This window comes from Schistocerca nitens, chromosome 2, assembly GCF_023898315.1.
Source record: "Schistocerca nitens isolate TAMUIC-IGC-003100 chromosome 2, iqSchNite1.1, whole genome shotgun sequence".
NCBI lineage: Eukaryota > Metazoa > Arthropoda > Insecta > Orthoptera > Acrididae > Schistocerca > Schistocerca nitens.
The window spans coordinates 678,013,446-678,021,182 of NC_064615.1; positions in this window are offsets into that span (position 1 = coordinate 678,013,446).

Consider the following 7,737-nt stretch of genomic DNA (forward strand, 5'->3'; position numbering starts at 1 on the left):
CGTATTGCCGCCAACGCCATCATACGAATTCAGCGATGCGTGGGTGCCCAGGGCCACCACTTCCAGCATCTCTTATAAACCAGTAACTACATGTTTTTAACGTTACTATTATCTGTGATATTTTCGTTAGTACATTTTTACTCGAATCTCGAGCGTGAAGCATAACGATTTTATGTGGCACACCATGTATTAATTCTTCACATCCGTGTGATGTTACAGGTATAATCGTCAACTGATTGAAGCTGATTTTGAAGTTACTGCTAAGTGATCTTTTCTTTAAGATTTTGATAAAACTGGAAAGTGTTTTGTTCGCTGTTGCTAGACTGGCATCTATATCTATATGTGTACTATCGTTGTTACTAAAAAGGCTCCCTAAGTACTAATCTTTTGAAATTCGTCACGTATTACTACTAAAACAATGGCAGCTCGGAAACAGGCACAATAGGCATAATTTGTATACAGGCAGCATTTAAAAAACTTTGTTGTCAAGGAATGGAAATTTTATTTGAAAGTTCTCGTTGGAAGATTTGCTACTTTTCGTGAAGACGTTTCTTAAAAATAACGCCTCGAAATCGTTCACTAAATTTTTGATAAATAATACCATTAGTGGTCTTGCATCCGTCATAGATGATTTTCGTGAAGGTCGACTTAGTCGATTGTTGTTCGAAGTACACCGATGCTGCGTGCGCCATGATCACAGAGTGTATGCTCTCTATTCTGTGCCACGATTGCACAGAATCCGCAACTGATTTAGCCCGAGACAGGCATTTTCTGCTGTATCAAAGACGGCAGAGCGTTCCGTTTTGTGCGAAATGTCGGCTGCCTGCTGGCACATTTGACTGAAGCTCACGATCAGGCCTCTGTAACTGGTATAAGGAAATGCTAAATCCGTACCCAACATGGTAACAGTAGCCCATACTTGGATATATTCCTGCGACATGGTAACTAAGGAGCAGTGAATTTTTTTGGCGTTTCAAGGTGAACCGAAACCAACAAATCGTTCCTTCGCGAAGTACCCCAAAGGAAATGATCACTTGTTTTTCTGGTTGCGCCGGAAGTGTCGCGACCATTGCTTACCTTATGGCAGGGATGTCCAGCCTTTTAGCTTACCTGGACCACATTGGAAGAAGACGAGTATTTTCGGGCCGCACATAATATAGTTGACACTAACTGCTGGCAAAAAGGGGGAAGGGAGCCGTCGGAGGTATATGGTTGACACATTTAAGTAATTCAGAGTTTATTAATTTATGATTCTAAAGTGAATTAACTTGAAATTTTTTATATGAGATTTCATTAGTTTCATAACTTTACATTAACAGAATTTCATGGATTTTTTACCGATAATATGACAGAAGATGCCACGATATTACAGGAGGTCAAGGCGTACACGCCTTACAGTCTATAAAGCAATAGACAATATTGCCATTAATACCTCTAACTACGTAGATGCACAAGTCGTCCTGCATGGTCCAACAGTTTTCTGTGGTGGAGTTCTTAACTTTACCATTAGTAACAATGATAACCTGCACCAAGGTAACGGCTAGTTAACCGTGGCCCTCGTCCGTGGCCCTCGTCCGTGGACCAAAAGTGGACAAAGTTCAAGGGCTAGAAAGTTTTAATAGCCGGGACGTCATCGCTTATCGGACATTTCACATTGCAGAAGTATACAATAAAGACATAGGTAAATCATATTACCTGCCGTCAATGCCGTTCGTCTAGAGGACCAGGTATCATCGTAAAATAAATGAATCTGAATCTGTGTCAGTGTGGGTTAAAGGTGCTGACCATTCTAAAAAAAATCAAACTTGTTGGTGATCTCACCCATTATTACAGAAATTAAATAAAATCCGCCGCATTGGTATGTGCATTGGACCGCATGCCGCCGCAGGACGCGGTTTGGACACCCCTGCCTTATAGGATCGAACAACGGTTTGTGCTGAAAGATATTCAACTATTTGTTTGCCACAATTCGCCAGTCAGATCAGGAACAACAATCGCATCATTCTTCATTGTAACAATGCTTTTGTCAGTAGTGGACATTGAACAATTCATTATTTAAGAGAGGAAGCCAAAGAATTAAGGTCTCATCGCCCATATTCACATGTTTTATCCTAACGATTTCTTTTTGCTCTCTAATCCAAAATAATAAATGTGATTTTTATAATCTCAAGAACTATTGATTTCTTCGAAAGCCATGTTTTTGAGACACCAACATCAAAGTGGAAGAATATTTCCAGAACGCATTCAAAAATGAATAAAGTTGAAAGAGGAGTATTTTGAGAAACAATAAAACTCTTTATAACATATTTTTTAGTTGTACTGTTTTTGTAAAAACTTATATAATGGCCCTAGTACTACTATCTCCGAGTTTTGGTCAGTCAGTATATTATATAATATCTCAGCATTCTTCGACCTTTTATTAGTCACGTTAATTCAGATGGGCCAAAAGTTGACACTGCGCGCCAAAATGTCCGTCCCCTCAAACTCGTGTGAATCTTAATTTCATTTCGAATTATTATGTCGTTATTTCGTTTACAAAGCAAGCTTCATTTCTTCATCGATGGATGTGAGTTATTCTCTCTTTGATGTCGTCATTTAAATCAGCATCGAAAAGCTCAGTCCACACAATTATAATGAATAGATTCTTTTGTCCCTTATGGAGAGCATACGGCTTCGACGAAGCTCCGCCAACACACGCGACTTCAGGCGAGTATCTTCAACTCCGCAAACGTTTTCCCCTTTTTCTTGGCCCCTTCCTGCACTGTCCTCCTCCGTGATGTCCACGGTCTTCCTCGTTTCCTTTCGCCTTGTAGATTCCAGTAGACAGCTTATCTCTCTACAGCATCCTGGCTCTTTCAGAGATTGTGTTCGATTCAGCTCCACTTCCTTCTCTTCATATGGATGGCGAAGTTTCACATCCTTAGAGCAGCACTGCTTTCACGTTCCTTCCAATATTCGTAGTTTATTTGTTATGGAAATCTGTCTTACGCTCAATAAAGGATACATCTGGATGAAGGCTCTATTGGCCTTTTGGATACTTGCCCTGACATCAACAGCTGCTCCGTCGTCAGTAACTACACTCCCAAGGTATGTGAACTCGTTTACCTTTTCAACGTCCTCATTGTTACTCACAGCTTTCTCGTTTCTCTTGTATTGATTTTCACAATCTCCGTCTTGGCGACATTCACTTTCAGTCCAACAATCTTGTCTTCATGTTGTCTTGTATCCACAGAAATGACAGCTAAGTCTTAAAAGGAAATAACAGATGAAAACTTCACGGACATATCGGAGGAAAAGTTATCAGAGCACAACAACAGGCTTATATAAAATGTCAGATGCCTCAAGTCACGTACAAGGAATCTTTTCGGTCGAATGGCGCCGCAGGAACGCCAACCGCGCTTGAGAAATAACATTGTGAGCTGTACATATAATTCAGAACGAGATTAAGAGAGAGATAAGGGAGAGAGTATCTGGAAGGGGCACATTACGCCATGAAAAGTCTATAGCAGGTCCACGACACGCATTTACAACAGATGCTCCCTCCCTCCACTCAGCTTCTGAAAAGTAGTGGATAACTGGAGCCAATTAGTGGCGAGCGCTCTTCACCATGATGTCAAATCGGGAACTGGCAGGGGCGAAGGGGAAATTGATTAGAACTCGGATGCAGACGCCCCGAAGAGAGAGTCACGGTAGTTAGAACAGACGAGAGAAGAGGACAGGTAGGACAGACAGAACCTAGTGGAAGTGGAGAGATAGCAATACTGGCAAAAACAGCTGAAGTTATTACCCCAGCATGGTTGAGCGAAGTTATCTGCAGTAGTTCAGAACAGTAGATGGAATTCTAGATGGGTAGCTGAGAACTCATGCGTGTTGTGGATGCAGATGCTGTTGACACTGACACGTTCTTTTAATAGACGGAACATTGCTAATTGACTTACCATCTCCGTGTAAAGACTTAGTCTTTTGTAGATACAACTCATTTAGAGCAAATGTGTCCTCGGTTGAGGGTATTCTATGAACAAAGTCAGAAGTTAAAATTGCTTACACTTCATCATTCAGTACTAATTCCATTCACTGTCTTTTGCATTAAGCTAATTTTAACAACATGGTCAGGTCGACACTCCCTCACACATAGACCAACCAGTTATTTCCCTTTCTCCTCCATAAGGTCGACCAACCTCAAGCAACAGTCACGTTTGGGATGCAATAATGTTCAAGGCCCTGCAGCTTTCCTTCCATGTCAAAAATGCTTTTACGAGACAAGGCAGAGGTCAGCAAATTCAAGTTCTTCCAATCATTTAGACGGTACCCATTGTATTCCTCTCTTCTTCGTCTCCACCACTTTCATCACTTCATCCAGCATCATTAACAAGATAGTTTGTGATAAAGCATATCCTTGACGAACTCCAGACTTAACTGGGAATGGTTCCCTAACTTTACCCTTAGTTATTGTAAGTCTCTCTGATAACCTTTATTTTCTGGCATTACATTGTTTGGCAAAGATTTCCACATATTATTTATTTTAATGGAGTCGAAGGCCTTTTCAAAGCCAACAGAAAGAATTTAAAGACTAATGATGAATTTATTTGATCATTCAATAATGACTCTAAGCATAATTATTTGATCTGTACTTCCAAAAATCATTTCTTCGTCTTTTATCTGCATTTCAGGTTGCACCTTGACTCTATTAAGGATTACCTGCGCCAACACTTTGCTTGGATTCGTAAGCAAGGTGATTGCTTTTTTAAAGTAGATTTTTTAAAATTAAATAACTCTACCCATATCTTCAATATGATACTTCAGCCTCCTTATCTGCACACAGACAGATGATTAATGGGGGAATTGTTACAATACAAGCCTCAGATCTTCATCAATTATCTGAGTTTCTCTCTGTTTGATGTTTTAATTTTAGTCAGCATCGTGAAGCCCATTTCACCCAAAAAAGCAGTTGAAAATGGTAATAAAACATTAACTGCCTTCTAGGAGATAGCCATGTATTATTCATTGCTTATTGACAAACAAAATGTATGCAAAGGCACCTCAAGAAATTTTGATTTCAGGGTTATGTCTGCTTCCAGATTGCCAGTTTCTCTTGTACCAGTAAAACCAAACCAAATTACGTAGAAGATGTTTCAAATCCATGAATGGATCATGAACCCAGTTCAAATCTTCAACACTCTCCAAAATATTTTTTGAAATTCTGCTGCAGCAGTACTAAATGTTGTTTAATTATGTCCTTTAGCACCTTAGTAAGGGACCACACAGCTGGGAACATCTCACATGATCCATTTTCAGTTGTCTGTATCCACAAATTTAATATGTTAATAACTCTTTGAATATTATCCATACTAGTCAGAATATTTTCGTTCCCACTTTGCATTCTTCTGTGTAGTTCATATAAGTGTATGCAAATATCAGCAACATATGTCACCTTAGATAACCATTCATCATCTGCAAGTAAATCTGCATACTCATGCCAGTCAGTAATCAAAAATGCGAATACTGCATCTCTAAATTCAAACATTCTCTTCAACACTTTACTTCAAGATAACTATCGTACTTATGTATTTAGCAGAAGCGTAGTGTGCTGTGACTCCATTTCTCGTCACAAAACCGCACAAAATCGTATAATTGGGGCAATGATTTGAAGAAGTTCATTACTTTTATTACTTAGTCCGTCACGATTTTCAGAGGAGTCAGCAAAGACTTAGCAACAATGGCTTGGTATCGTGTGAGAGAATAGTCGATTCATAAATTACAAGTTACTTCACGTACTTTACCAACGCCACCTAGATTGAGAAAGCCTGTGCACTGCCTGCAAACAGCACGGTGGGTATATCAAGAATAGTCATAACAAAAGGAAGAGACTCGTGTTGTGCTGAGCATAGGAGTGTGTAATCGCTACACAATGTAATGGTTCTATGTTTTAAGCTCTATTTCTGTGTAACACAGTATTAATTTGTGTCAGTGAGAGACAAAATGCCCTATGGATGTTGTGTGACTGGATTTAAAGGCAACTACCTTGCTGGCCTGAAAGTGCAAGTTTTTTTTCTTTTCAGAAGGAAAGAAAAATTGTTAGGAAAAATGAAGTAAGCTATCATTGGGGAAAATTGAAAAATCAACAAAACAATGAAAGTAAGTCATTAACGTTCCTTCGTAATTATATTATAGTATGAAGTTATTAACATGGAGCATAACCTCAAATTTTCGCAACACCTATCACTTACTGTGTTAATGTTTTGGCTGTATGTTACTGATTTAGAGCACTGAATATGTGATGTTTATTACTATGTGGTGCTCGTGGATATCCAACAAGGTATTGTTTTCAGCAGTTTTAGTAATTAGGCATGTTAGCTTTTCAGCTTGATTAAAATGCAGTTGGCTTTGTCAACTGTAATTTTAAAGCATTTAGGGAAAGTACTATCATCAATAATTTTATTAGCAAGGTAGAGCATTGGCATTTTAATTTACACAATTATACACTTCAGAACATTGTTGTTGAGCTCATGACAGTCCTCTGTTCTGAAGCTGTTCAGCATGTTTATTGAGTAGATAAGATCTGTAGCAGTAATTCTTCTCCAAGTGAATCGTTCATTTGTTTTACTCCATGACTGTAAAAGGAAGGCCCCCACATCACATGTATCATCACATTGTGATACAGAGAACTATTAGAATTCACAAAATACTTGTTGAGAGTCTTAAAGTTGCTAGGATAGTGACTACCTCCTTTCCATTGTTTACAGCTTTCCAGGTTTCTTTACTGTTGTTTTTTTTAACTTAAAGTTTACTCCTCATTAGCTTTGCTTCTAGCTGCTTTAATTTCAGATTGAAGGTTTTTTAAGGTTATAGTTTTTTTGTTCTCACAACTGTCAGCAGTTATGTCCATCAATATCAGTAAAATATCATGATTTTACTGTGGTGGAGTGTGTACCATTTTTCGTATGTTGTGGTTTGTGACTGTTGCAAGACCTGCATCTTTTAGAAACGTGAGGACAGTTTCTGTCTAGTGAATGTTTCATGAAGAAGCATTCATCAATATCTTTCTCGCTGGTTAGTATATTGGACAACTCAATTAGTTTAAAGTCATTTTTCATTCTTTTCGTGTTCCCTTCACTGTATATGTAGTTAACATCTTGGAATTATCAGTAGGCAGGTTTCCAATTTTGAGCCATATGCCATAAAGATCAGATATTCCTAATTTGATAGTGTCACATTCTACTTAATTTCTACACACATTGTTGTCAAGGAATATTCCCACCCTACTTGGTTTTTCGTTTCAGCAATAGAAACTCATTGATCTTAACACATTTAGAAACATATCACTTTTTTTCTATTATTTGTGGATTAATATCTCCTGTGACCAAAATTTTGTAATGCTTATACTTGGCAGCAATTAAAATTAAAGTGTAAAGCTTTTCTGTAAATGTATCTTCATAAGAAGGTGGCATTTAGTAAACAGATACAACAAGAAGTTTCTGATTATGTAGTACCATAGCAGAGGCTTCAAACACATAACTTGTTGCCAGTGAATAGCCATATGGCACAAACAAGCTCATTTCTGACTTTTATTCCGGTGTTCATTCACACATAGAATGCTGTACATAATTTCATCCAAACAGTATTGGAGATCACTAACTTTACTACTTAAGAAGTGCACATTCATATGTACCAAAATTAGTTCATTTCTCCTGCAGTGAAGTACAGTGTTTACAATGGGTCTGTTCTGTTCATTTGTTT